We start from the raw sequence: 27,171 nt of genomic DNA on the forward strand, positions 1-27,171 counted from the left end.
AAAACTTACCAAAACTCGTTTTAAACAGTCGCGTCGATGGTGTAACGGTTAGCATTGGTGCTTTCCAAGCACTAGTTCCGGGTTCGACTCCCGGTCGACGCACTTAACTTTTAATTGCAAATTTAACTATATTAATTAACAAAAAACTGTTTTAAACAGTCGCGTCGATGGTGTAACGGTTAGCATTGGTGCCTTCCAAGCACTAGTTCCGGGTTCGACTCCTGGTCGACGCACTTAACTTTTAATTTCAAATTTAACTAAATTAATTAAAAACTTACCAAAACTCGTTTTAAACAGTCGCGTCGATGGTGTAACGGTTAGCATTGGTGCCTTCCAAGCACTACTTCCGGGTTCGACTCCTGGTCGACGCACTTAATTTTAATTTCAAATTAAACTGAATTAAATAAATCATATTCTGGAAACTAGTTTTAAACAGTCGCGTCGATGGTGTAACGGTTAGCATTGGTGCCTTCCAAGCACTAGTTCCGGGTTCGACTCCTGGTCGACGCACTTAACTTTTAATTTCAAATTTAACTAAATTAATTAAAAACTTACCAAAACTCGTTTTAAACAGTCGCGTCGATGGTGTAACGGTTAGCATTGGCGCCTTCCAACCACTAGTTCCGGGTTCGACTCCCGGTCGACGCACTTAACTTTTAATTGCAAATTTAACTAAATTAATTAAAAACTTACCAAAACTCGTTTTAAACAGTCGCGTCGATGGTGTAACGGTTAGCATTGGTGCCTTCCAAGCACTAGTTCCGGGTTCGACTCCTGGTCGACGCACTTAACTTTTAATTTCGAATTTAACTAAATTAATTAAAAACTTACCAAAACTCGTTTTAAACAGTCGCGTCGATGGTGTAACGGTTAGCATTGGTGCTTTCCAAGCACTAGTTCCGGGTTTGACTCCCGGTCGACGCACTTAACTTTTAATTGCAAATTTAACTATATTAATTAACAAAAAACTGTTTTAAACAGTCGCGTCGATGGTGTAACGGTTAGCATTGGTGCCTTCCAAGCACTAGTTCCGGGTTCGACTACCGGTCTACGAACTTAATTTTAATTTCAAATTAAACTATATTAAATAAAAACTTAGCAAAAAAATGTTTTGAACAGTCGCGTCGATGGTGTAACGGTTAGCATTGGTGCCTTCCAAGCACTAGTTCCGGGTTCGACTCCCGGTCGACGAACTTAATTTTAATTTCAAATTAAACTATATTAAATAAAAACTTAGCAAAAAAATGTTTTGAACAGTCGCGTCGATGGTGTAACGGTTAGCATTGGTGCCTTCCAAGCACTAGTTCCGGGTTCGACTACCGGTCGACGAACTTAATTTTAATTTCAAATTAAACTATATTAAATAAAAACTTAGCAAAAAAATGTTTTGAACAGTCGCGTCGATGGTGTAACGGTTAGCATTGGTGCCTTCCAAGCACTAGTTCCGGGTTCAACTCCCGGTCGACGCACTTAATTTTAATTTCAAATTAAACTATATTAATTAAAAACTTAGCAAAAAACTGTTTTGAACAGTCGCGTCGATGGTGTAACGGTTAGCATTGGTGCCTTACAAGCACTTGTTCCGGGTTCGACTCCCGGTCGACGCACTTAATTTTGATTTCAAATTTAACTGAATTAAATAAATAATATTCTGGAAACTAGTTTTAAACAGTCGCGTCGATGGTGTAACGTTTGCATTGGTGCCTTCCAAGCACTAGTTCCGGGTTCGTCTCCCGGTCGACGCACTTAAATTTGATTTCAAATTTAACTGAATTAAATAAATAATATTCTGGAAACTAGTTTTAAACAGACGCGCCAATGGTGTAACGGTTAGCATTGGTGCCTTCCAAGCACTAGTTCCGGGTTCGACTCCCGGTCGACGCACTTAATTTTAATTTCAAATTAAACTATATTAATTGAAAACTTAGCAAAAAACTGTTTTGAACATTCGCGTCGATGGTGTAACGGTTAGCATTGGTGCCTTCCAAGCACTAGTTCCGGGTTCGACTCCCGTCGACGCACTTAACTTTTAATTTCAAATTTAATAAATTTAAATAAATAATCTTCTGAAAACAAGTCTTAAACAGTCGCGTCGATGGTGTAACGGTTAGCATTGGTGCCTTCCAAGCACTAGTTCCGGGTTCTACTCCCGGTCGACGCACTTAATTTTTAATTTCAAATTTAACTAATTTAATTAAATAATCTTCTGAAAACAAGTTTTAAACAGTCGCGTCGATGGTGTAACGGTTAGCATTGGTGCCTTCCAAGCACTAGTTCCGGGTTCTACTCCCGGTCGACGCACTTAATTTTTAATTTCAAATTTAACTAATTTAATTAAATAATCTTCTGAAAACAAGTCTTAAACAGTCGCGTCGATGGTGTAACGGTTAGCATTGGTGCCTTCCAAGCACTAGTTCCGGGTTCGACTCCCGGTCAACGCACTTAATTTTCAATTTCAAATTTAACTAAATTAATTAAAAACTTACCAAAACTACTTTTAAACAGTCGCGTCGATGGTGTAACGGTTAGCATTTGTGCCTTCCAAGCACTAGTTGCAGGTTCGACCCCCGTTCGACGCACTTAATTTTCAATTTCAAATTTAACTAAATTAATTAAAAACTTACCAAAACCAGTTTTAAACAGTCGCGTCGACGGTGTAACGGTTAGCATTGGTGCCTTCCAAGCACTAGTTCCGGTTCGACTCCCGGTCGACGCACTTAATTTTCAATTTCAAATTTAACTAAATTAATTAAAACTTTACAAAACTACTTTTAAACAGTCGCGTCGATGGTGTAACGGTTAGCATTGGTGCCTTCCAAGCACTAGTTCCGGGTTCGACTCCCGGTCGACGCACTTAATTTTCAATTTCAAATTTAACTAAATTAATTTAAAACTTACCAAAACTAGTTTCAAACAGTCGCGTCGATGGTGTAACGGTTAGCATTAGTGCCTTCCAAGCACTAGTTCCGGGTTCGACTCCCGTTCGACGCGCTTAATTTTCAATTTCAAATTTAACTAAATTAATTAAAAACTTACCAAAACTACTTTTAAACAGTCGCGTCGATGGTGTAACGGTTAGAATTGGTGCCTTCCAAGCACTAGTTCCGGGTTCGACTCCCGTTCGACGCACTTAATTTTCAATTTTAAATTTAACTAAATTAATTAAAAACTTACCAAAACTACTTTTAAACAGTTTCGTCGATGGTGTAACGGTTAGCATTGGTGCCTTCCAAGCACTAGTTGCGGGATCGACTCCCGGTCGATGCACTTAATTTTCAATTTCAAATTTAACTAAATTAATTAAAAACTTACCAAAACTACTTTTAAACAGTCGCGTCGATGGTGTAACGGTTAGAATTGGTGCCTTCCAAGCACTAGTTCCAGGTTCGACTCCCGTTCGACGCACTTAATTTTCAATTTTAAATTTAACTAAATTAATTAAAAACTTACCAAAACTACTTTTAAACAGTTTCGTCGATGGTGTAACGGTTAGCATTGGTGCCTTCCAAGCACTAGTTGCGGGTTCGACTCCCGGTCGATGCACTTAATTTTCAATTTCAAATTTAACTAAATTAATTAAAAACTTACCAAAACTCGTTTTAAACAGTCGCGTCGATGGTGTAAGGGTTAGCATTGGTGCCTTCCAAGCACTAGTTCCAGGTTCGACTCCCGTTCGACGCACTTAATTTTCAATTTTAAATTTAACTAAATTAATTAAAAACTTACCAAAACTACTTTTAAACAGTCTCGTCGATGGTGTAACGGTTAGCATTGGTGCCTTCCAAGCACTAGTTGCGGGTTCGACTCCCGGTCAACGCACTTAATTTTCAATTTCAAATTTAACTAAATTAATTAAAAACTTACCAAAACTACTTTTAAACAGTCGCGTCGATGGTGTAACGGTTAGCATTGGTGCCTTCCAAGCACTAGTTCCAGGTTCGACTCCCGGTCGACGCACTTAATTTTCAATTTCAAATTTAACTAAATTAATTAAAAACTTACCAAAACTCATTTTAAACAGTCGCGTCGATGGTGTAACGGTTAGCATTGGTGCCTTCCAAGCACTAGTTCCGGGTTCGACTTCCGGTCGACGCACTTTATTTTCAATTTCAAATTTAACTAAATTAATTAAAAACTTACCAAAACTCGTTTTAAACAGTCGCGTCGATGGTGTAACGGTTAGCATTGGTGCCTTCCAAGCACTAGTTCCGGTTTCGACTCCCGGTCGACGTACTTTATTTTCAATTTCAAATTTAACTAAATTAATTAAAAACTTACCAAATATCGTTTTAAACAGTCGCGTCGATGGTGTAACGGTTAGCATTGGTGCCTTCCAAGCACTAGTTCCGGGTTCGACTCCCGGTCGACGCACTTAATTTTCAATTTCAAATTTAACTAAATTAATTAAAAACTTACCAAAACTACTTTCAAACAGTCGCGTCGATGTTGTAACGGTTAGCATTGGTGCCTTCCAAGCACTAGTTCCGGGTTCGACTCCCGGTCGACGCACTAAATTTTCAATTTAAAATTTAACTAAATTAATTAAAAACTTTACAAAACTACTTTTAAACAGTCGCGTCGATGGTATAACGGTTAGCATTGGTGCCTTCCAAGCACTAGTTCCGGGTTCGACTCCCGGTCGACGCACTTAATTTTCAATTTCAAATTTAACAAAATTAATTTAAAACTTACCAAAACTACTTTCAAACAGTCGCGTCGATGGTGTAACGGTTAGCATTGGAGCCTTCCAAGCACTAGTTCCAGGTTCGACTCCCGGTCGACGCACTAAATTTTCAATTTCAAATTTAACAAAATTAATTTAAAACTTACCAAAACTACTTTCAAACAGTCGCGTCGATGGTGTAACGGTTAGAATTGGTGCCTTCCAAGCACTAGTTCCAGGTTCGACTCCCGGTCGACGCACTTAATTTTCAATTTCAAATTTAACAAAATTAATTTAAAACTTACCAAAACTACTTTCAAACAGTCGCGTCGATGGTGTAACGGTTAGAATTGGTGCCTTCCAAGCACTAGTTCCGGGTCGACGCACTTAATTTTCAATTTCAAATTTAACTAAATTAATTAAAAGCTTACCAAAACTACTTTTAAACAGTCGCGTCGATGGTGTAACGGTTAGAATTGGTGCCTTCCAAGCACTAGTTCCAGGTTCGACTCCCTTTCGACGCGCTTAATTTTCAATTTCAAATTTAACTAAATTAATTTAAAACTTACCAAAACTTCTTTCAAACAGTCGCGTCGATGGTGTAACGGTTAGCATTGGTGCCTTCCAAGCACTAGTTCCGGGTTCTACTCCCGGTCGACGCACTTAATTTTTAATTTCAAATTTAACTAATTTAATTAAATAATCTTCTGAAAACAAGTCTGAAACAGTCGCGTCGATGGTGTAACGGTTAGCATTGGTGCCTTCCAAGCACTAGTTCCGGGTTCTACTCCCGGTCGACGCACTTAATTTTTAATTTCAAATTTAACTAATTTAATTAAATAATCTTCTGAAAACAAGTCTTAAACAGTCGCGTCGATGGTGTAACGGTTAGCATTGGTGCCTTCCAAGCACTAGTTCCAGGTTCGACGCACTTAATTTTCAATTTCAAATTTAACTAAATTAATTAAAAACTTACCAAAACTACTTTTAAACAGTCGCGTCGATGGTGTAACTGTTAGCATTGGTGCCTTCCAAGCACTAGTTCCAGGTTCGACGCACTTAATTTTCAATTTCAAATTTAACTAAATTAATTAAAAACTTACCAAAACTACTTTTAAACAGTCGCGTCGATGGTGTAACTGTTAGCATTGGTGCCTTCCAAGCACTAGTTCCAGGTTCGACGCACTTAATTTTCAATTTCAAATTTAACTAAATTAATTAAAAACTTACCAAAACTACTTTTAAACAGTCGCGTCGATGGTGTAACGGTTAGCATTGGTGCCTTCCAAGCACTAGTTCCGGGTTCGGCTCGCGGTCAGCGCACTTAATTTTCAATTTCAAATTTAACTAAATTAATTAAAAACTTACCAAAACTACTTTTAAACAGTCGCGTCGATGGTGTAACGGTTAGCATTGGTGCCTTCCAAGCACTAGTTCCGGGTTCGACTCCCGGTCGACGCACTTAATTTTAATTTCAAATTAAACTATATTAATTAAAAACTTACCAAAACTACTTTTAAACAGTCGCGTCGATGGTGTAACGGTTAGCATTGGTGCCTTCCAAGCACTAGTTCCAGGTTCGACTCCCGTTCGACGCGCTTAATTTTAAATTTTAAATTTAACTAAATTAATTAAAAACTTACCAAAACTACTTTTAAACAGTCTCGTCGATGGTGTAACGGTTAGCATTGGTGCCTTCCAAGCACTATTTCCGGGATCGACTCCCGGTCGACGCACTTAATTTTTAATTTCAAATTTAACCAAATTAATTAAAAACTTACCAAAACTCGTTTTAAACAGTCGCGTCGATGGTGTAAGGGTTAGCATTGGTGCCTTCCAAGCACTAGTTCCAGGTTCGACGCACTTAATTTTCAATTTCAAATTTAACTAAATTAATTAAAAACTTACCAAAACTACTTTTAAACAGTCGCGTCGATGGTGTAACTGTTAGCATTGGTGCCTTCCAAGCACTAGTTCCAGGTTCGACGCACTTAATTTTCAATTTCAAATTTAACTAAATTAATTAAAAACTTACCAAAACTACTTTTAAACAGTCGCGTCGATGGTGTAACGGTTAGCATTGGTGCCTTCCAAGCACTAGTTCCGGGTTCGACTCCCGGTCGACGCACTTTATTTTCAATTTCAAATTTAACTATATTAATTAAAAACTTAGCAAAAAACTGTTTTGAACAGTCGCGTCGGTGGTGTAACGGTTAGCATTGGTGCCTTCCAAGCACTAGTTCCGGGTTCGACTCCTGGTCGACGCACTTAACTTTTAATTTCAAATTTAACTAAATTAATTAAAAACTTACCAAAACTCGTTTTAAACAGTCGCGTCGATGGTGTAACGGTTAGCATTGGTGCTTTCCAAGCACTAGTTCCGGGTTCGACTCCCGGTCGACGCACTTAACTTTTAATTGCAAATTTAACTATATTAATTAACAAAAAACTGTTTTAAACAGTCGCGTCGATGGTGTAACGGTTAGCATTGGTGCCTTCCAAGCACTAGTTCCGGGTTCGACTCCTGGTCGACGCACTTAACTTTTAATTTCAAATTTAACTAAATTAATTAAAAACTTACCAAAACTCGTTTTAAACAGTCGCGTCGATGGTGTAACGGTTAGCATTGGTGCCTTCCAAGCACTACTTCCGGGTTCGACTCCTGGTCGACGCACTTAATTTTAATTTCAAATTAAACTGAATTAAATAAATCATATTCTGGAAACTAGTTTTAAACAGTCGCGTCGATGGTGTAACGGTTAGCATTGGTGCCTTCCAAGCACTAGTTCCGGGTTCGACTCCTGGTCGACGCACTTAACTTTTAATTTCAAATTTAACTAAATTAATTAAAAACTTACCAAAACTCGTTTTAAACAGTCGCGTCGATGGTGTAACGGTTAGCATTGGCGCCTTCCAACCACTAGTTCCGGGTTCGACTCCCGGTCGACGCACTTAACTTTTAATTGCAAATTTAACTAAATTAATTAAAAACTTACCAAAACTCGTTTTAAACAGTCGCGTCGATGGTGTAACGGTTAGCATTGGTGCCTTCCAAGCACTAGTTCCGGGTTCGACTCCTGGTCGACGCACTTAACTTTTAATTTCGAATTTAACTAAATTAATTAAAAACTTACCAAAACTCGTTTTAAACAGTCGCGTCGATGGTGTAACGGTTAGCATTGGTGCTTTCCAAGCACTAGTTCCGGGTTCGACTCCCGGTCGACGCACTTAACTTTTAATTGCAAATTTAACTATATTAATTAACAAAAAACTGTTTTAAACAGTCGCGTCGATGGTGTAACGGTTAGCATTGGTGCCTTCCAAGCACTAGTTCCGGGTTCGACTACCGGTCGACGAACTTAATTTTAATTTCAAATTAAACTATATTAAATAAAAACTTAGCAAAAAAATGTTTTGAACAGTCGCGTCGATGGTGTAACGGTTAGCATTGGTGCCTTCCAAGCACTAGTTCCGGGTTCGACTCCCGGTCGACGAACTTAATTTTAATTTCAAATTAAACTATATTAAATAAAAACTTAGCAAAAAAATGTTTTGAACAGTCGCGTCGATGGTGTAACGGTTAGCATTGGTGCCTTCCAAGCACTAGTTCCGGGTTCGACTACCGGTCGACGAACTTAATTTTAATTTCAAATTAAACTATATTAAATAAAAACTTAGCAAAAAAATGTTTTGAACAGTCGCGTCGATGGTGTAACGGTTAGCATTGGTGCCTTCCAAGCACTAGTTCCGGGTTCAACTCCCGGTCGACGCACTTAATTTTAATTTCAAATTAAACTATATTAATTAAAAACTTAGCAAAAAACTGTTTTGAACAGTCGCGTCGATGGTGTAACGGTTAGCATTGGTGCCTTACAAGCACTTGTTCCGGGTTCGACTCCCGGTCGACGCACTTAATTTTGATTTCAAATTTAACTGAATTAAATAAATAATATTCTGGAAACTAGTTTTAAACAGTCGCGTCGATGGTGTAACGTTTGCATTGGTGCCTTCCAAGCACTAGTTCCGGGTTCGTCTCCCGGTCGACGCACTTAAATTTGATTTCAAATTTAACTGAATTAAATAAATAATATTCTGGAAACTAGTTTTAAACAGACGCGCCAATGGTGTAACGGTTAGCATTGGTGCCTTCCAAGCACTAGTTCCGGGTTCGACTCCCGGTCGACGCACTTAATTTTGATTTCAAATTTAACTGAATTAAATAAATAATATTCTGGAAACTAGTTTTAAACAGACGCGTCAATGGTGTAACGGTTAGCATTGGTGCCTTCCAAGCACTAGTTCCGGGTTCGACTCCCGGTCGACGCACTTTATTTTCAATTTCAAATTTAACTAAATTAATTAAAAACTTACCAACACTCGTTTTAAACAGTCGCGTCGATGGTGTAACGGTTAGCATTGGTGCCTTCCAAGCACTAGTTCCGGGTTCTACTCCCGGTCGACGCACTTAATTTTTAATTTCAAATTTAACTAATTTAATTAAATAATCTTCTGAAAACAAGTCTTAAACAGTCGCGTCGATGGTGTAACGGTTAGCATTGGTGCCTTCCAAGCACTAGTTCCGGGTTCGACTCCCGGTCGACGCACTTTATTTTCAATTTCAAATTTAACTAAATTAATTAAAACTTTACCAAAACTCGTTTTAAACAGTCGCGTCGATGGTGTAACGGTTAGCATTGGTGCCTTCCAAGCACTAGTTCCGGGTTCGACTCCCGGTCGACGCACTTAATTTTGATTTCAAATTTAACTGAATTAAATAAATAATATTCTGGAAACTAGTTTTAAACAGACGCGCCAATGGTGTAACGGTTAGCATTGGTGCCTTCCAAGCACTAGTTCCGGGTTCGACTCCCGGTCGACGCACTTAATTTTGATTTCAAATTTAACTGAATTAAATAAATAATATTCTGGAAACTAGTTTTAAACAGACGCGTCAATGGTGTAACGGTTAGCATTGGTGCCTTCCAAGCACTAGTTCCGGGTTCGACTCCCGGTCGACGCACTTTATTTTCAATTTCAAATTTAACTAAATTAATTAAAACTTTACCAAAACTCGTTTTAAACAGTCGCGTCGATGGTGTAACGGTTAGCATTGGTGCCTTCCAAGCACTAGTTCCGGGTTCGACTCCCGGTCGACGCACTTTATTTTCAATTTCAAATTTAACTAAATTAATTAAAAACTTACCAACACTCGTTTTAAACAGTCGCGTCGATGGTGTAACGGTTAGCATTGGTGCCTTCCAAGCACTAGTTCCGGGTTCTACTCCCGGTCAACGCACTTAATTTTCAATTTCAAATTTAACTAAATTAATTAAAAACTTACCAAAACTACTTTTAAATAGTCGCGTCGATGGTGTAACGGTTAGCATTTGTGCCTTCCAAGCACTAGTTCCGGGTTCGACTCCCGGTCAACGCACTTAATTTTCAATTTCAAATTTAACTAAATTAATTAAAAACTTACCAAAACTACTTTTAAATAGTCGCGTCGATGGTGTAACGGTTAGCATTTGTGCCTTCCAAGCACTAGTTGCAGGTTCGACCCCCGTTCGACGCACTTAATTTTCAATTTCAAATTTAACTAAATTAATTAAAAACTTACCAAAACTAGTTTTAAACAGTCGCGTCGACGGTGTAACGGTTAGCATTGGTGCCTTCCAAGCACTAGTTCCGGTTCGACTCCCGGTCGACGCACTTAATTTTCAATTTCAAATTTAACTAAATTAATTAAAACTTTCCAAAACTACTTTTAAACAGTCGCGTCGATGGTGTAACGATTAGCATTGGTGCCTTCCAAGCACTAGTTCCGGGTTCGACTCCCGGTCGACGCACTTAATTTTCAATTTCAAATTTAACTAAATTAATTTAAAACTTACCAAAACTACTTTCAAACAGTCGCGTCGATGGTGTAACGGTTAGCATTAGTGCCTTCCAAGCACTAGTTCCGGGTTCGACTCCCGTTCGACGCACTTAATTTTCAATTTTAAATTTAACTAAATTAATTAAAAACTTACCAAAACTACTTTTAAACAGTCGCGTCGATGGTGTAACGGTTAGAATTGGTGCCTTCCAAGCACTAGTTCCGGGTTCGACTCCCGTTCGACGCACTTAATTTTCAATTTTAAATTTAACTAAATTAATTAAAAACTTACCAAAACTACTTTTAAACAGTCGCGTCGATGGTGTAACGGTTAGAATTGGTGCCTTCCAAGCACTAGTTCCGGGTTCGACTCCCGTTCGACGCACTTAATTTTCAATTTTAAATTTAACTAAATTAATTAAAAACTTACCAAAACTACTTTTAAACAGTCGCGTCGATGGTGTAACGGTTAGAATTGGTGCCTTCTAAGCACTAGTTCCGGGTTCGACTCCCGTTCGACGCACTTAATTTTCAATTTTAAATTTAACTAAATTAATTAAAAACTTACCAAAACTACTTTTAAACAGTTTCGTCGATGGTGTAACGGTTAGCATTGGTGCCTTCCAAGCACTAGTTGCGGGATCGACTCCCGGTCGATGCACTTAATTTTCAATTTCAAATTTAACTAAATTAATTAAAAACTTACCAAAACTACTTTTAAACAGTCGCGTCGATGGTGTAACGGTTAGAATTGGTGCCTTCCAAGCACTAGTTCCAGGTTCGACTCCCGTTCGACGCACTTAATTTTCAATTTTAAATTTAACTAAATTAATTAAAAACTTACCAAAACTACTTTTAAACAGTTTCGTCGATGGTGTAACGGTTAGCATTGGTGCCTTCCAAGCACTAGTTGCGGGATCGACTCCCGGTCGATGCACTTAATTTTCAATTTCAAATTTAACTAAATTAATTAAAAACTTACCAAAACTCGTTTTAAACAGTCGCGTCGATGGTGTAAGGGTTAGCATTGGTGCCTTCCAAGCACTAGTTCCAGGTTCGACTCCTGTTCGACGCACTTAATTTTCAATTTTAAATTTAACTAAATTAATTAAAAACTTACCAAAACTACTTTTAAACAGTCTCGTCGATGGTGTAACGGTTAGAATTGGTGCCTTCCAAGCACTAGTTGCGGGTTCGACTCCCGGTCAACGCACTTAATTTTCAATTTCAAATTTAACTAAATTAATTAAAAACTTACCAAAACTACTTTTAAACAGTCGCGTCGATGGTGTAACGGTTAGCATTGGTGCCTTCCAAGCACTAGTTCCAGGTTCGACTCCCGGTCGACGCACTTAATTTTCAATTTCAAATTTAACTAAATTAATTAAAAACTTACCAAAACTCATTTTAAACAGTCGCGTCGATGGTGTAACGGTTAGCATTGGTGCCTTCCAAGCACTAGTTCCGGGTTCGACTTCCGGTCGACGCACTTTTTTTCAATTTCAAATTTAACTAAATTAATTAAAAACTTACCAAAACTCGTTTTAAACAGTCGCGTCGATGGTGTAACGTTTAGCATTGGTGCCTTCCAAGCACTAGTTCCGGTTTCGACTCAAGGTCGACGTACTTTATTTTCAATTTCAAATTTAACTAAATTAATTAAAAACTTACCAAATATCGTTTTAAACAGTCGCGTCGATGGTGTAACGGTTAGCATTGGTGCCTTCCAAGCACTAGTTCCGGGTTCGACTCCCGGTCGACGCACTTAATTTTCAATTTCAAATTTAACTAAATTAATTAAAAACTTACCAAAACTACTTTCAAACAGTCGCGTCGATGTTGTAACGGTTAGCATTGGTGCCTTCCAAGCACTAGTTCCGGGTTCGACTCCCGGTCGACGCACTAAATTTTCAATTTCAAATTTAACTAAATTAATTAAAAACTTTACAAAACTACTTTTAAACAGTCGCGTCGATGGTATAACGGTTAGCATTGGTGCCTTCCAAGCACTAGTTCCGGGTTCGACTCCCGGTCGACGCACTTAATTTTCAATTTCAAATTTAACAAAATTAATTTAAAACTTACCAAAACTACTTTCAAACAGTCGCGTCGATGGTGTAACGGTTAGCATTGGAGCCTTCCAAGCATTAGTTCCGGGTTCGACTTCCGGTCGACGCACTCAATTTTCAATTTCAAATTTAACTAAATTAATTAAAAACTTACCAAAACTACTTTTAAACAGTCGCGTCGATGGTGTAACGGTTAGCATTGGTGCCTTCCAAGCACTAGTTCCGGGTCGACGCACTTAATTTTCAATTTCAAATTTAACTAAATTAATTAAAAGCTTACCAAAACTACTTTTAAACAGTCGCGTCGATGGTGTAACGGTTAGAATTGGTGCCTTCCAAGCACTAGTTCCAGGTTCGACTCCCTTTCGACGCGCTTAATTTTCAATTTCAAATTTAACTAAATTAATTTAAAACTTACCAAAACTTCTTTCAAACAGTCGCGTCGATGGTGTAACGGTTAGCATTGGTGCCTTCCAAGCACTAGTTCCGGGTTCGACTCCCGGTCGACGCACTAAATTTTCAATTTCAAATTTAACTAAATTAATTAAAAACTTACCAAAACTACTTTTAAACAGTCGCGTCGATGGTGTAACGGTTAGCATTGGTGCCTTCCAAGCACTAGTTCCAGGTTCGACTCCCGTTCGACGCGCTTAATTTTCAATTTCAAATTTAACTAAATTAATTTAAAACTTACCAAAACTACTTTTAAGCAGTCGCGTCGATGGTGTAACGGTTAGCATTGGTGCCTTCCAAGCACTAGTTCCGGGTTCTACTCCCGGTCGACGCACTTAATTTTTAATTTCAAATTTAACTAATTTAATTAAATAATCTTCTGAAAACAAGTCTTAAACAGTCGCGTCGATGGTGTAACGGTTAGCATTGGTGCCTTCCAAGCACTAGTTCCAGGTTCGACGCACTTAATTTTCAATTTCAAATTTAACTAAATTAATTAAAAACTTACCAAAACTACTTTTAAACAGTCGCGTCGATGGTGTAACTGTTAGCATTGGTGCCTTCCAAGCACTAGTTCCAGGTTCGACGCACTTAATTTTCAATTTCAAATTTAACTAAATTAATTAAAAACTTACCAAAACTACTTTTAAACAGTCGCGTCGATGGTGTAACTGTTAGCATTGGTGCCTTCCAAGCACTAGTTCCAGGTTCGACGCACTTAATTTTCAATTTCAAATTTAACTAAATTAATTAAAAACTTACCAAAACTACTTTTAAACAGTCGCGTCGATGGTGTAACGGTTAGCATTGGTGCCTTCCAAGCACTAGTTCCGGGTTCGACTCGCGGTCAGCGCACTTAATTTTCAATTTCAAATTGAACTAAATTAATTAAAAGCTTACCAAAACTACTTTTAAACAGTCGCGTCGATGGTGTAACGGTTAGCATTGTTGCCTTCCAAGCACTAGTTCCAGGTTCGACTCCCGTTCGACGCGCTTAATTTTAAATTTTAAATTTAACTAAATTAATTAAAAACTTACCAAAACTACTTTTAAACAGTCTCGTCGATGGTGTAACGGTTAGCATTGGTGCCTTCCAAGCACTATTTCCGGGATCGACTCCCGGTCGACGCACTTAATTTTCAATTTCAAATTTAACCAAATTAATTAAAAACTTACCAAAACTCGTTTTAAACAGTCGCGTCGATGGTGTAAGGGTTAGCATTGGTGCCTTCCAAGCACTAGTTCCAGGTTCGACGCACTTCATTTTCAATTTCAACTTTAACTAAATTAATTAAAAACTTACCAAAACTACTTTTAAACAGTCGCGTCGATTGTGTAACGGTTAGCATTGGTGCCTTCCAAGCACTAGTTCCAGGTTCGACTCCCGTTCGACGCACTTAATTTTAATTTCAAATTAAACTATATTAATTGAAAACTTAGCAAAAAACTGTTTTCAACAATCGCGTCGATGGTGTAACGGTTAGCATTGGTGCCTTCCAAGCACTAGTTCGGGGTTCGACTCCCGGTCGACGCACTTAATTTTAATTTCAAATTAAACTATATTAATTGAAAACTTAGCAAAAAACTGTTTTCAACAATCGCGTCGATGGTGTAACGGTTAGCATTGGTGCCTTCCAAGCACTAGTTCGGGGTTCGACTCCCGGTCGACGCACTTAATTTTAATTTCAAATTAAACTATATTAGTTGAAAACATAGAAAAAACTGTTTTGAACAGTCGCGTCGATGGTGTAACGGTTAGCATTGGTGCCTTCCAAGCACTAGTTCCGGGTTCGACTCCAGGTCGACGCACTTAACTTTTAATGTCAAATTTAACTATGTTAAATAAAAAAAAACTGTTTTAAACAGTCGCGTCCATGGTCTAACGGTTAGCATTGGTGCCTTCCAAGCACTAGTTCTGAGTTCGACTCCCGGTCGACGAACTTAATTTTAATTTCAAAATTAAGAAAATTAATTAAATACTTGCCAAAACTAATTTTAAACAGTCGCATCGATGGTGTAACGGTTAGCATTGGTGCCTTCCAAGCACTAGTTCCGGGTTCGACTCCCGGTCGACGCCCTTAATTTTGATTTCAAATTTAAATGAATTAAATAAATAATATTCTGGAAACTAGTTTTAAACAGCCGCGTCGATGGTGTAACGGTTTGCATTGGTGCCTTCCAAGCACTAGTTCCGGGTTCGACTCCCGGTCGACGAACTTAATTTTGATTTCAAATTTACCTGAATTAAATAAATAATATTCTGGAAACTAGTTTTAAACAGACGCGTCGATGGTGTAACGGTTAGCATTGGTGCCTTCCAAGCACTAGTTCCGGGTTCGACTCCCGGTCGACGCCCTTAATTTTGATTTCAAATTTAAATGAATTAAATAAATAATATTCTGGAAACTAGTTTTAAACAGCCGCGTCGATGGTGTAACGGTTTGCATTGGTGCCTTCCAAGCACTAGTTCCGGGTTCGACTCCCGGTCGACGAACTTAATTTTGATTTCAAATTTACCTGAATTAAATAAATAATATTCTGGAAACTAGTTTTAAACAGACGCGTCGATGGTGTAACGGTTAGCATTGGTGCCTTCCACGCACTAGTTCCGAGTTCGACTCCCGGTCGACGCACTTAATTTTAATTTCAAAATTAAGTAATTAATTATATACTTGCCAAAATTAATTTTAAGCAGTCGCATCGATGGTGTAACGGTTAGCATTGGTGCCTTCCAAGCACTAGTTCCGGGTTCGACTCCCGGTCGACGCCCTTAATTTTGATTTCAAATTTAACTGAATTAAATAAATAATATTCTGGAAACTAGTTTTAAACAGCCGCGTCGATGGTGTAACGGTTTGCATTGGTGCCTTCCAAGCACTAGTTCCGGGTTCGACTCCCGGTCGACGCACTTAATTTTAATTTCAAATTAAACTATATTAATTAAAAACTTAGCAAAAAACTGTTTTGAAGAGTCGCGTCGATGGTGTAACGGTTAGCATTGGTGCCTTCCAAGCACTAGTTCCGGGTTCGACTCCCGGTCGACGCACTTAATTTTAATTTCAAATTAAACTATATTAATTAAAAACTTAGCAAAAAACTGTTTTGAAGAGTCGCGTCGATGGTGTAACGGTTAGCATTGGTGCCTTCCAAGCACTAGTTCCGGGTTCGACTCCCGGTCGACGAACTTAATTTTGATTTCAAATTTACCTGAATTAAATAAATAATATTCTGGAAACTAGTTTTAAACAGACGCGTCGATGGTGTAACGGTTAGCATTGGTGCCTTCCAAGCACTAGTTCCGGGTTCGACTCCCGGTCGACGCACTTAATTTTAATTTCAAATTAAACTATATTAATTAAAAACTTAGCAAAAAACTTTTTTGAAGAGTCGCGTCGATGGTGTAACGGTTAGCATTGGTGCCTTCCAAGCACTAGTTCCGGGTTCGACTCCCGGTCGACGCACTTAATTTTGATTTTAAATTTAACTGAATTAAATAAATAATATTTTGGAAACTATAGTTTTAAACAGTCGCGTCGATGGTGTAACGGTTAGCATTGGTGCCTTCCAAGCACTAGTTCCGGGTTCGACTCCCGGTCGACGCACTTAATTTTGATTTCAAATTAAACTATATTAGTTGAAAACATAGAAAAAACAGTTTTGAACAGTCGCGTCGATGGTGTAACGGTTAGCATTGGTGCCTTCCAAGCACTAGTTCCGGGTTCGACGCACTTAATTTTCAATTTCAAATTTAACTAAATTAATTAAAAACTTACCAAAACTACTTTTAAACAGTCACGTCGATGGTGTAACGGTTAGCATTGGTGCCTTCCAAGCACTAGTTCCGGGTTCGACTCCCGGTCGACGCATTTAATTTTCAATTTTAAATTTAACTAAATTAATTAAAAACTTACCAAAACTACTTTTAAACAGTCGCGTCGATGGTGTAACGGTTAGCATTGGTGCCTTCCAAGCACTAGTTCCGGGTTCGACTCCCGGTCGACGCACTAAACTTTTAATTTCAAATTTAACTAATTTATTAAATAATCTTCTGAAAACAAGTTTTAAACAGTCGCGTCGATGGTGTAACGGTTAGCATTGGTGCCTTCCAAGCACTAGTTCCGGGTTCGACTCCCGGTCGACGCCCTTAACTTTTAATTTCAAATTTAACTAAATTAATTAAAAACTTACCAAAACTACTTTTAAACAGTCGCGTCGATGGTGTAACGGTTAGCATTGGTGCCTTCCAAGCACTAGTTCCGGGTTCGACTCCCGGTCGACGCACTTAATTTTCAATTTTAAATTTAACTAAATTATTTAAAAACTTACCAAAACTACTTTTAAACAGTCGCGTCGATGGTGTAACGGTTAGCATTGGTGCCTTCCAAGCACTAGTTCCGGGTTCGACTCCCGGTCGACGCACTTAATTTTCAATTTTAAATTTAACTAAATTAATTAAAAACTTACCAAAACTACTTTTAAACAGTCGCGTCGATGGTGTAACGGTTAGCATTGGTGCCTTCCAAGCACTAGTTCCGGGTTCGACTCCCGGTCGACGCGCTTAACTTTTAATATCAAATTAAACTATATTAATTAAAAACTTTACAAAAAACAAGTTTTAAACAGTCGCGTCGATGGTGTAACGGTTAGCATTGGTGCCTTCCAAGCACTAGTTCCGGGTTCGACTCCCGGTCGACGCGCTTAACTTTTAATATCAAATTAAACTATATTAATTAAAAACTTTACAAAAAACAAGTTTTAAACAGTCGCGTCGATGGTGTAACGGTTAGCATTGGTGCCTTCCAAGCACTAGTTCCGGGTTCGACTCCCGGTCGACGCGCTTAACTTTTAATATCAAATTAAACTATATTAATTAAAAACTTTACAAAAAACAAGTTTTAAACAGTCGCGTCGATGGTGTAACGGTTAGCATTGGTGCCTTCCCAGCACTAGTTCCGGGTTCGACTCCCGGTCGACGCGCTTAACTTTTAATATCAAATTAAACTATATTAATTAAAAACTTTACAAAAAACAAGTTTTAAACAGTCGCGTCGATGGTGTAACGGTTAGCATTGGTGCCTTCCAAGCACTAGTTCCGGGGTCGACGCACTTAATTTTCTTTTCAAATTTAACTGAATTAAATAAATAATATTCTGGAAATTAGTTTCAAACAGTCGCGTCGATATTGTAACGGTTAGCATTGGTGCCTTCCAAGCACTAGTTCCGGGTTCGACTCCCGGTCGACGCACTTAATTTTGATTTCAAATTTAACTGAATTAAATAAATAATATTTTGGCAACTATAGTTTTAAACAGACGCGTCGATGGTGTAACGGTTAGCATTGGTGCCTTCCAAGCACTAGTTCCGGGTTCGACTCCCGGTCGACGCACTTAATTTTAATTTCAAATTAAACTATATTAATTAAAAACTTAGCAAAAAACTGTTTTCAACTGTCGCGTCGATGGTGTAAAGGTTAGCATTGGTGCCTTCCAAGCACTAGTTCCGGGTTCGACTCCCGGTCGACGCACTTAATTTTGATTTCAAATTTAACTGAATTAAATAAATAATACTCTGGAAACTAGTTTTAAACAGTCGCGTCGATGGTGTAACGGTTAGCATTGGTGCCTTCCAAGCACTAGTTCCGGGTTCGATTCCCGGTCGACGCACTTAACTTTTAATTGCAAATTTAACTATATTAATTAACAAAAAACTGTTTTAAACAGTCGCGTCGATGGTGTAACGGTTAGCATTGGTGCCTTCCAAGCACTAGTTCCGGGTTCGACTCCCGGTCGACGCACTTAACTTTTAATTGCAAATTTAACTATATTAGTTAACAAAAAACTGTTTTAAACTGTCGCGTCGATGGTGTAAGGTTAGCATTGGTGCCTTCCAAGCACTAGTTCCGGGTTCGACTCCCGGTCGACGCACTTAATTTTGATTTCAAATTTAACTGAATTAAATAAATAATATTCTGGAAACTAGTTTTAAACAGACGCGTCGATGGTGTAACGGTTAGCATTGGTGCCTTCCAAGCACTAGTTCCGGGTTCAACTCCCGGTCGACGCACTTAATTTTAATTTCAAATTAAACTATATTAATTAAAAACTTAGCAAAAAACTGTTTTGAACAGTCGCGTCGATGGTGTAACGGTTAGCATTGGTGCCTTACAAGCACTTGTTCCGGGTTCGACTCCCGGTCGACGCACTTAATTTTGATTTCAAATTTAACTGAATTAAATAAATAATATTCTGGAAACTAGTTTTAAACAGTCGCGTCGATGGTGTAACGTTTGCATTGGTGCCTTCCAAGCACTAGTTCCGGGTTCGTCTCCCGGTCGACGCACTTAAATTTGATTTCAAATTTAACTGAATTAAATAAATAATATTCTGGAAACTAGTTTTAAACAGACGCGCCAATGGTGTAACGGTTAGCATTGGTGCCTTCCAAGCACTAGTTCCGGGTTCGACTCCCGGTCGACGCACTTAATTTTGATTTCAAATTTAACTGAATTAAATAAATAATATTCTGGAAACTAGTTTTAAACAGACGCGTCAATGGTGTAACGGTTAGCATTGGTGCCTTCCAAGCACTAGTTCCGGGTTCGACTCCCGGTCGACGCACTTTATTTTCAATTTCAAATTTAACTAAATTAATTAAAAACTTACCAACACTCGTTTTAAACAGTCGCGTCGATGGTGTAACGGTTAGCATTGGTGCCTTCCAAGCACTAGTTCCGGGTTCTACTCCCGGTCGACGCACTTAATTTTTAATTTCAAATTTAACTAATTTAATTAAATAATCTTCTGAAAACAAGTCTTAAACAGTCGCGTCGATGGTGTAACGGTTAGCATTGGTGCCTTCCAAGCACTAGTTCCGGGTTCGACTCCCGGTCGACGCACTTTATTTTCAATTTCAAATTTAACTAAATTAATTAAAACTTTACCAAAACTCGTTTTAAACAGTCGCGTCGATGGTGTAACGGTTAGCATTGGTGCCTTCCAAGCACTAGTTCCGGGTTCGACTCCCGGTCGACGCACTTAATTTTGATTTCAAATTTAACTGAATTAAATAAATAATATTCTGGAAACTAGTTTTAAACAGACGCGCCAATGGTGTAACGGTTAGCATTGGTGCCTTCCAAGCACTAGTTCCGGGTTCGACTCCCGGTCGACGCACTTAATTTGAATTTAAATTTCACTGAATTAAATAAATAATATTCTGGAAACTAGTTTTAAACAGACGCGTCAATGGTGTAACGGTTAGCATTGGTGCCTTCCAAGCACTAGTTCCGGGTTCGACTCCCGGTCGACGCACTTTATTTTCAATTTCAAATTTAACTAAATTAATTAAAACTTTACCAAAACTCGTTTTAAACAGTCGCGTCGATGGTGTAACGGTTAGCATTGGTGCCTTCCAAGCACTAGTTCCGGGTTCGACTCCCGGTCGACGCACTTTATTTTCAATTTCAAATTTAACTAAATTAATTAAAAACTTACCAACACTCGTTTTAAACAGTCGCGTCGATGGTGTAACGGTTAGCATTGGTGCCTTCCAAGCACTAGTTCCGGGTTCTACTCCCGGTCAACGCACTTAATTTTCAATTTCAAATTTAACTAAATTAATTAAAAACTTACCAAAACTACTTTTAAATAGTCGCGTCGATGGTGTAACGGTTAGCATTTGTGCCTTCCAAGCACTAGTTCCGGGTTCGACTCCCGGTCAACGCACTTAATTTTCAATTTCAAATTTAACTAAATTAATTAAAAACTTACCAAAACTACTTTTAAATAGTCGCGTCGATGGTGTAACGGTTAGCATTTGTGCCTTCCAAGCACTAGTTGCAGGTTCGACCCCCGTTCGACGCACTTAATTTTCAATTTCAAATTTAACTAAATTAATTAAAAACTTACCAAAACTAGTTTTAAACAGTCGCGTCGACGGTGTAACGGTTAGCATTGGTGCCTTCCAAGCACTAGTTCCGGTTCGACTCCCGGTCGACGCACTTAATTTTCAATTTCAAATTTAACTAAATTAATTAAAACTTTCCAAAACTACTTTTAAACAGTCGCGTCGATGGTGTAACGGTTAGCATTGGTGCCTTCCAAGCACTAGTTCCGGGTTCGACTCCCGGTCGACGCACTTAATTTTCAATTTCAAATTTAACTAAATTAATTTAAAACTTACCAAAACTACTTTCAAACAGTCGCGTCGATGGTGTAACGGTTAGCATTAGTGCCTTCCAAGCACTAGTTCCGGGTTCGACTCCCGTTCGACGCGCTTAATTTTCAATTTCAAATTTAACTAAATTAATTAAAAACTTACCAAAACTACTTTTAAACAGTCGCGTCGATGGTGTAACGGTTAGAATTGGTGCCTTCCAAGCACTAGTTCCGGGTTCGACTCCCGTTCGACGCACTTAATTTTCAATTTTAAATTTAACTAAATTAATTAAAAACTTACCAAAACTACTTTTAAACAGTCGCGTCGATGGTGTAACGGTTAGCATTGGTGCCTTCCAAGCACTAGTTCCGGGTTCGACTCCCGGTCGACGCACTTTATTTTCAATTTCAAATTTAACTATATTAATTAAAAACTTAGCAAAAAACTGTTTTGAACAGTCGCGTCGGTGGTGTAACGGTTAGCATTGGTGCCTTCCAAGCACTAGTTCCGGGTTCGACTCCTGGTCGACGCACTTAACTTTTAATTTCAAATTTAACTAAATTAATTAAAAACTTACCAAAACTCGTTTTAAACAGTCGCGTCGATGGTGTAACGGTTAGCATTGGTGCTTTCCAAGCACTAGTTCCGGGTTCGACTCCCGGTCGACGCACTTAACTTTTAATTGCAAATTTAACTATATTAATTAACAAAAAACTGTTTTAAACAGTCGCGTCGATGGTGTAACGGTTAGCATTGGTGCCTTCCAAGCACTAGTTCCGGGTTCGACTCCTGGTCGACGCACTTAACTTTTAATTTCAAATTTAACTAAATTAATTAAAAACTTACCAAAACTCGTTTTAAACAGTCGCGTCGATGGTGTAACGGTTAGCATTGGTGCCTTCCAAGCACTACTTCCGGGTTCGACTCCTGGTCGACGCACTTAATTTTAATTTCAAATTAAACTGAATTAAATAAATCATATTCTGGAAACTAGTTTTAAACAGTCGCGTCGATGGTGTAACGGTTAGCATTGGTGCCTTCCAAGCACTACTTCCGGGTTCGACTCCTGGTCGACGCACTTAACTTTTAATTTCAAATTTAACTAAATTAATTAAAAACTTACCAAAACTCGTTTTAAACAGTCGCGTCGATGGTGTAACGGTTAGCATTGGCGCCTTCCAACCACTAGTTCCGGGTTCGACTCCCGGTCGACGCACTTAACTTTTAATTGCAAATTTAACTAAATTAATTAAAAACTTACCAAAACTCGTTTTAAACAGTCGCGTCGATGGTGTAACGGTTAGCATTGGTGCCTTCCAAGCACTAGTTCCGGGTTCGACTCCTGGTCGACGCACTTAACTTTTAATTTCGAATTTAACTAAATTAATTAAAAACTTACCAAAACTCGTTTTAAACAGTCGCGTCGATGGTGTAACGGTTAGCATTGGTGCTTTCCAAGCACTAGTTCCGGGTTCGACTCCCGGTCGACGCACTTAACTTTTAATTGCAAATTTAACTATATTAATTAACAAAAAACTGTTTTAAACAGTCGCGTCGATGGTGTAACGGTTAGCATTGGTGCCTTCCAAGCACTAGTTCCGGGTTCGACTACCGGTCGACGAACTTAATTTTAATTTCAAATTAAACTATATTAAATAAAAACTTAGCAAAAAAATGTTTTGAACAGTCGCGTCGATGGTGTAACGGTTAGCATTGGTGCCTTCCAAGCACTAGTTCCGGGTTCGACTCCCGGTCGACGAACTTAATTTTAATTTCAAATTAAACTATATTAAATAAAAACTTAGCAAAAAAATGTTTTGAACAGTCGCGTCGATGGTGTAACGGTTAGCATTGGTGCCTTCCAAGCACTAGTTCCGGGTTCGACTACCGGTCGACGAACTTAATTTTAATTTCAAATTAAACTATATTAAATAAAAACTTAGCAAAAAAATGTTTTGAACAGTCGCGTCGATGGTGTAACGGTTAGCATTGGTGCCTTCCAAGCACTAGTTCCGGGTTCAACTCCCGGTCGACGCACTTAATTTTAATTTCAAATTAAACTATATTAATTAAAAACTTAGCAAAAAACTGTTTTGAACAGTCGCGTCGATGGTGTAACGGTTAGCATTGGTGCCTTACAAGCACTTGTTCCGGGTTCGACTCCCGGTCGACGCACTTAATTTTGATTTCAAATTTAACTGAATTAAATAAATAATATTCTGGAAACTAGTTTTAAACAGTCGCGTCGATGGTGTAACGTTTGCATTGGTGCCTTCCAAGCACTAGTTCCGGGTTCGTCTCCCGGTCGACGCACTTAAATTTGATTTCAAATTTAACTGAATTAAATAAATAATATTCTGGAAACTAGTTTTAAACAGACGCGCCAATGGTGTAACGGTTAGCATTGGTGCCTTCCAAGCACTAGTTCCGGGTTCGACTCCCGGTCGACGCACTTAATTTTGATTTCAAATTTAACTGAATTAAATAAATAATATTCTGGAAACTAGTTTTAAACAGACGCGTCAATGGTGTAACGGTTAGCATTGGTGCCTTCCAAGCACTAGTTCCGGGTTCGACTCCCGGTCGACGCACTTTATTTTCAATTTCAAATTTAACTAAATTAATTAAAAACTTACCAACACTCGTTTTAAACAGTCGCGTCGATGGTGTAACGGTTAGCATTGGTGCCTTCCAAGCACTAGTTCCGGGTTCTACTCCCGGTCGACGCACTTAATTTTTAATTTCAAATTTAACTAATTTAATTAAATAATCTTCTGAAAACAAGTCTTAAACAGTCGCGTCGATGGTGTAACGGTTAGCATTGGTGCCTTCCAAGCATTAGTTCCGGGTTCGACTCCCGGTCGACGCACTTTATTTTCAATTTCAAATTTAACTAAATTAATTAAAACTTTACCAAAACTCGTTTTAAACAGTCGCGTCGATGGTGTAACGGTTAGCATTGGTGCCTTCCAAGCACTAGTTCCGGGTTCGACTCCCGGTCGACGCACTTAATTTTGATTTCAAATTTAACTGAATTAAATAAATAATATTCTGGAAACTAGTTTTAAACAGACGCGCCAATGGTGTAACGGTTAGCATTGGTGCCTTCCAAGCACTAGTTCCGGGTTCGACTCCCGGTCGACGCACTTAATTTTGATTTCAAATTTAACTGAATTAAATAAATAATATTCTGGAAACTAGTTTTAAACAGACGCGTCAATGGTGTAACGGTTAGCATTGGTGCCTTCCAAGCACTAGTTCCGGGTTCGACTCCCGGTCGACGCACTTTATTTTCAATTTCAAATTTAACTAAATTAATTAAAACTTTACCAAAACTCGTTTTAAACAGTCGCGTCGATGGTGTAACGGTTAGCATTGGTGCCTTCCAAGCACTAGTTCCGGGTTCGACTCCCGGTCGACGCACTTTATTTTCAATTTCAAATTTAACTAAATTAATTAAAAACTTACCAACACTCGTTTTAAACAGTCGCGTCGATGGTGTAACGGTTAGCATTGGTGCCTTCCAAGCACTAGTTCCGGGTTCTACTCCCGGTCAACGCACTTAATTTTCAATTTCAAATTTAACTAAATTAATTAAAAACTTACCAAAACTACTTTTAAATAGTCGCGTCGATGGTGTAACGGTTAGCATTTGTGCCTTCCAAGCACTAGTTCCGGGTTCGACTCCCGGTCAACGCACTTAATTTTCAATTTCAAATTTAACTAAATTAATTAAAAACTTACCAAAACTACTTTTAAATAGTCGCGTCGATGGTGTAACGGTTAGCATTTGTGCCTTCCAAGCACTAGTTGCAGGTTCGACCCCCGTTCGACGCACTTAATTTTCAATTTCAAATTTAACTAAATTAATTAAAAACTTACCAAAACTAGTTTTAAACAGTCGCGTCGACGGTGTAACGGTTAGCATTGGTGCCTTCCAAGCACTAGTTCCGGTTCGACTCCCGGTCGACGCACTTAATTTTCAATTTCAAATTTAACTAAATTAATTAAAACTTTCCAAAACTACTTTTAAACAGTCGCGTCGATGGTGTAACGATTAGCATTGGTGCCTTCCAAGCACTAGTTCCGGGTTCGACTCCCGGTCGACGCACTTAATTTTCAATTTCAAATTTAACTAAATTAATTTAAAACTTACCAAAACTACTTTCAAACAGTCGCGTCGATGGTGTAACGGTTAGCATTAGTGCCTTCCAAGCACTAGTTCCGGGTTCGACTCCCGTTCGACGCGCTTAATTTTCAATTTCAAATTTAACTAAATTAATTAAAAACTTACCAAAACTACTTTCAAACAGTCGCGTCGATGGTGTAACGGTTAGAATTGGTGCCTTCCAAGCACTAGTTCCGGGTTCGACTCCCGTTCGACGCACTTAATTTTCAATTTTAAGTTTAACTAAATTAATTAAAAACTTACCAAAACTACTTTTAAACAGTCGCGTCGATGGTGTAACGGTTAGAATTGGTGCCTTCTAAGCACTAGTTCCGGGTTCGACTCCCGTTCGACGCACTTAATTTTCAATTTTAAATTTAACTAAATTAATTAAAAACTTACCAAAACTACTTTTAAACAGTTTCGTCGATGGTGTAACGGTTAGCATTGGTGCCTTCCAAGCACTAGTTGCGGGATCGACTCCCGGTCGATGCACTTAATTTTCAATTTCAAATTTAACTAAATTAATTAAAAACTTACCAAAACTACTTTTAAACAGTCGCGTCGATGGTGTAACGGTTAGAATTGGTGCCTTCCAAGCACTAGTTCCAGGTTCGACTCCCGTTCGACGCACTTAATTTTCAATTTTAAATTTAACTAAATTAATTAAAAACTTACCAAAACTACTTTTAAACAGTTTCGTCGATGGTGTAACGGTTAGCATTGGTGCCTTCCAAGCACTAGTTGCGGGATCGACTCCCGGTCGATGCACTTAATTTTCAATTTCAAATTTAACTAAATTAATTAAAAACTTACCAAAACTCGTTTTAAACAGTCGCGTCGATGGTGTAAGGGTTAGCATTGGTGCCTTCCAAGCACTAGTTCCAGGTTCGACTCCTGTTCGACGCACTTAATTTTCAATTTTAAATTTAACTAAATTAATTAAAAACTTACCAAAACTACTTTTAAACAGTCTCGTCGATGGTGTAACGGTTAGAATTGGTGCCTTCCAAGCACTAGTTGCGGGTTCGACTCCCGGTCAACGCACTTAATTTTCAATTTCAAATTTAACTAAATTAATTAAAAACTTACCAAAACTACTTTTAAACAGTCGCGTCGATGGTGTAACGGTTAGCATTGGTGCCTTCCAAGCACTAGTTCCAGGTTCGACTCCCGGTCGACGCACTTAATTTTCAATTTCAAATTTAACTAAATTAATTAAAAACTTACCAAAACTCATTTTAAACAGTCGCGTCGATGGTGTAACGGTTAGCATTGGTGCCTTCCAAGCACTAGTTCCGGGTTCGACTTCCGGTCGACGCACTTTTTTTCAATTTCAAATTTAACTAAATTAATTAAAAACTTACCAAAACTCGTTTTAAACAGTCGCGTCGATGGTGTAACGTTTAGCATTGGTGCCTTCCAAGCACTAGTTCCGGTTTCGACTCCCGGTCGACGTACTTTATTTTCAATTTCAAATTTAACTAAATTAATTAAAAACTTACCAAATATCGTTTTAAACAGTCGCGTCGATGGTGTAACGGTTAGCATTGGTGCCTTCCAAGCACTAGTTCCGGGTTCGACTCCCGGTCGACGCACTTAATTTTCAATTTCAAATTTAACTAAATTAATTAAAAACTTACCAAAACTACTTTCAAACAGTCGCGTCGATGTTGTAACGGTTAGCATTGGTGCCTTCCAAGCACTAGTTCCGGGTTCGACTCCCGGTCGACGCACTAAATTTTCAATTTCAAATTTAACTAAATTAATTAAAAACTTTACAAAA

General features: G+C 38.4%; 31 non-coding genes across 31 annotated transcripts; all 31 read left to right on the plus strand.

The window, feature by feature from the left end:
* The first annotated feature begins 1,535 nt into the window (after positions 1-1,535).
* Trnav-uac (transfer RNA valine (anticodon UAC)) lies at positions 1,536-1,607 on the plus strand. Its single transcript has one exon. It is a non-coding gene; the product is annotated as a tRNA-Val (tRNA).
* Positions 1,608-2,781: 1,174 nt separating this feature from the next.
* On the plus strand, positions 2,782-2,853 carry Trnag-ucc (transfer RNA glycine (anticodon UCC)). The gene has a single exon. It is a non-coding gene; the product is annotated as a tRNA-Gly (tRNA).
* Positions 2,854-4,299: 1,446 nt separating this feature from the next.
* Positions 4,300-4,371, plus strand: Trnag-ucc (transfer RNA glycine (anticodon UCC)). The gene has a single exon. It is a non-coding gene; the product is annotated as a tRNA-Gly (tRNA).
* Positions 4,372-6,052: 1,681 nt separating this feature from the next.
* Positions 6,053-6,124, plus strand: Trnag-ucc (transfer RNA glycine (anticodon UCC)). The gene has a single exon. It is a non-coding gene; the product is annotated as a tRNA-Gly (tRNA).
* Positions 6,125-6,719: 595 nt separating this feature from the next.
* Trnag-ucc (transfer RNA glycine (anticodon UCC)) lies at positions 6,720-6,791 on the plus strand. The gene has a single exon. It is a non-coding gene; the product is annotated as a tRNA-Gly (tRNA).
* Positions 6,792-8,501: 1,710 nt separating this feature from the next.
* Trnav-uac (transfer RNA valine (anticodon UAC)) lies at positions 8,502-8,573 on the plus strand. Its single transcript has one exon. It is a non-coding gene; the product is annotated as a tRNA-Val (tRNA).
* Positions 8,574-9,195: 622 nt separating this feature from the next.
* Trnag-ucc (transfer RNA glycine (anticodon UCC)) lies at positions 9,196-9,267 on the plus strand. Its single transcript has one exon. It is a non-coding gene; the product is annotated as a tRNA-Gly (tRNA).
* Positions 9,268-9,333: 66 nt separating this feature from the next.
* Positions 9,334-9,405, plus strand: Trnag-ucc (transfer RNA glycine (anticodon UCC)). Its single transcript has one exon. It is a non-coding gene; the product is annotated as a tRNA-Gly (tRNA).
* Positions 9,406-9,749: 344 nt separating this feature from the next.
* Positions 9,750-9,821, plus strand: Trnag-ucc (transfer RNA glycine (anticodon UCC)). Its single transcript has one exon. It is a non-coding gene; the product is annotated as a tRNA-Gly (tRNA).
* A 2,409-nt stretch (positions 9,822-12,230) lies between these two features.
* Trnag-ucc (transfer RNA glycine (anticodon UCC)) lies at positions 12,231-12,302 on the plus strand. The gene has a single exon. It is a non-coding gene; the product is annotated as a tRNA-Gly (tRNA).
* Positions 12,303-13,046: 744 nt separating this feature from the next.
* On the plus strand, positions 13,047-13,118 carry Trnag-ucc (transfer RNA glycine (anticodon UCC)). The gene has a single exon. It is a non-coding gene; the product is annotated as a tRNA-Gly (tRNA).
* Positions 13,119-16,034: 2,916 nt separating this feature from the next.
* On the plus strand, positions 16,035-16,106 carry Trnag-ucc (transfer RNA glycine (anticodon UCC)). The gene has a single exon. It is a non-coding gene; the product is annotated as a tRNA-Gly (tRNA).
* Positions 16,107-16,311: 205 nt separating this feature from the next.
* Trnag-ucc (transfer RNA glycine (anticodon UCC)) lies at positions 16,312-16,383 on the plus strand. The gene has a single exon. It is a non-coding gene; the product is annotated as a tRNA-Gly (tRNA).
* Positions 16,384-16,449: 66 nt separating this feature from the next.
* On the plus strand, positions 16,450-16,521 carry Trnag-ucc (transfer RNA glycine (anticodon UCC)). Its single transcript has one exon. It is a non-coding gene; the product is annotated as a tRNA-Gly (tRNA).
* A 69-nt stretch (positions 16,522-16,590) lies between these two features.
* Positions 16,591-16,662, plus strand: Trnag-ucc (transfer RNA glycine (anticodon UCC)). The gene has a single exon. It is a non-coding gene; the product is annotated as a tRNA-Gly (tRNA).
* A 330-nt stretch (positions 16,663-16,992) lies between these two features.
* Positions 16,993-17,064, plus strand: Trnag-ucc (transfer RNA glycine (anticodon UCC)). Its single transcript has one exon. It is a non-coding gene; the product is annotated as a tRNA-Gly (tRNA).
* Positions 17,065-17,269: 205 nt separating this feature from the next.
* Positions 17,270-17,341, plus strand: Trnag-ucc (transfer RNA glycine (anticodon UCC)). Its single transcript has one exon. It is a non-coding gene; the product is annotated as a tRNA-Gly (tRNA).
* Positions 17,342-17,407: 66 nt separating this feature from the next.
* Trnag-ucc (transfer RNA glycine (anticodon UCC)) lies at positions 17,408-17,479 on the plus strand. Its single transcript has one exon. It is a non-coding gene; the product is annotated as a tRNA-Gly (tRNA).
* An 895-nt stretch (positions 17,480-18,374) lies between these two features.
* Trnag-ucc (transfer RNA glycine (anticodon UCC)) lies at positions 18,375-18,446 on the plus strand. The gene has a single exon. It is a non-coding gene; the product is annotated as a tRNA-Gly (tRNA).
* A 205-nt stretch (positions 18,447-18,651) lies between these two features.
* On the plus strand, positions 18,652-18,723 carry Trnag-ucc (transfer RNA glycine (anticodon UCC)). Its single transcript has one exon. It is a non-coding gene; the product is annotated as a tRNA-Gly (tRNA).
* Positions 18,724-18,782: 59 nt separating this feature from the next.
* Positions 18,783-18,854, plus strand: Trnag-ucc (transfer RNA glycine (anticodon UCC)). The gene has a single exon. It is a non-coding gene; the product is annotated as a tRNA-Gly (tRNA).
* Positions 18,855-19,189: 335 nt separating this feature from the next.
* On the plus strand, positions 19,190-19,261 carry Trnav-uac (transfer RNA valine (anticodon UAC)). Its single transcript has one exon. It is a non-coding gene; the product is annotated as a tRNA-Val (tRNA).
* Positions 19,262-19,883: 622 nt separating this feature from the next.
* On the plus strand, positions 19,884-19,955 carry Trnag-ucc (transfer RNA glycine (anticodon UCC)). Its single transcript has one exon. It is a non-coding gene; the product is annotated as a tRNA-Gly (tRNA).
* A 66-nt stretch (positions 19,956-20,021) lies between these two features.
* Trnag-ucc (transfer RNA glycine (anticodon UCC)) lies at positions 20,022-20,093 on the plus strand. Its single transcript has one exon. It is a non-coding gene; the product is annotated as a tRNA-Gly (tRNA).
* A 343-nt stretch (positions 20,094-20,436) lies between these two features.
* Trnag-ucc (transfer RNA glycine (anticodon UCC)) lies at positions 20,437-20,508 on the plus strand. The gene has a single exon. It is a non-coding gene; the product is annotated as a tRNA-Gly (tRNA).
* A 616-nt stretch (positions 20,509-21,124) lies between these two features.
* On the plus strand, positions 21,125-21,196 carry Trnag-ucc (transfer RNA glycine (anticodon UCC)). Its single transcript has one exon. It is a non-coding gene; the product is annotated as a tRNA-Gly (tRNA).
* Positions 21,197-21,538: 342 nt separating this feature from the next.
* Trnag-ucc (transfer RNA glycine (anticodon UCC)) lies at positions 21,539-21,610 on the plus strand. Its single transcript has one exon. It is a non-coding gene; the product is annotated as a tRNA-Gly (tRNA).
* A 1,710-nt stretch (positions 21,611-23,320) lies between these two features.
* Trnav-uac (transfer RNA valine (anticodon UAC)) lies at positions 23,321-23,392 on the plus strand. The gene has a single exon. It is a non-coding gene; the product is annotated as a tRNA-Val (tRNA).
* A 760-nt stretch (positions 23,393-24,152) lies between these two features.
* Positions 24,153-24,224, plus strand: Trnag-ucc (transfer RNA glycine (anticodon UCC)). Its single transcript has one exon. It is a non-coding gene; the product is annotated as a tRNA-Gly (tRNA).
* A 344-nt stretch (positions 24,225-24,568) lies between these two features.
* Positions 24,569-24,640, plus strand: Trnag-ucc (transfer RNA glycine (anticodon UCC)). The gene has a single exon. It is a non-coding gene; the product is annotated as a tRNA-Gly (tRNA).
* A 2,271-nt stretch (positions 24,641-26,911) lies between these two features.
* On the plus strand, positions 26,912-26,983 carry Trnag-ucc (transfer RNA glycine (anticodon UCC)). The gene has a single exon. It is a non-coding gene; the product is annotated as a tRNA-Gly (tRNA).
* The last annotated feature ends 188 nt before the right edge of the window (positions 26,984-27,171 follow it).

This window comes from Ascidiella aspersa, chromosome 3 (genome assembly GCF_963924565.1).
Source record: "Ascidiella aspersa chromosome 3, kaAscAspe10.2, whole genome shotgun sequence".
Lineage (NCBI taxonomy): Eukaryota > Metazoa > Chordata > Ascidiacea > Phlebobranchia > Ascidiidae > Ascidiella > Ascidiella aspersa.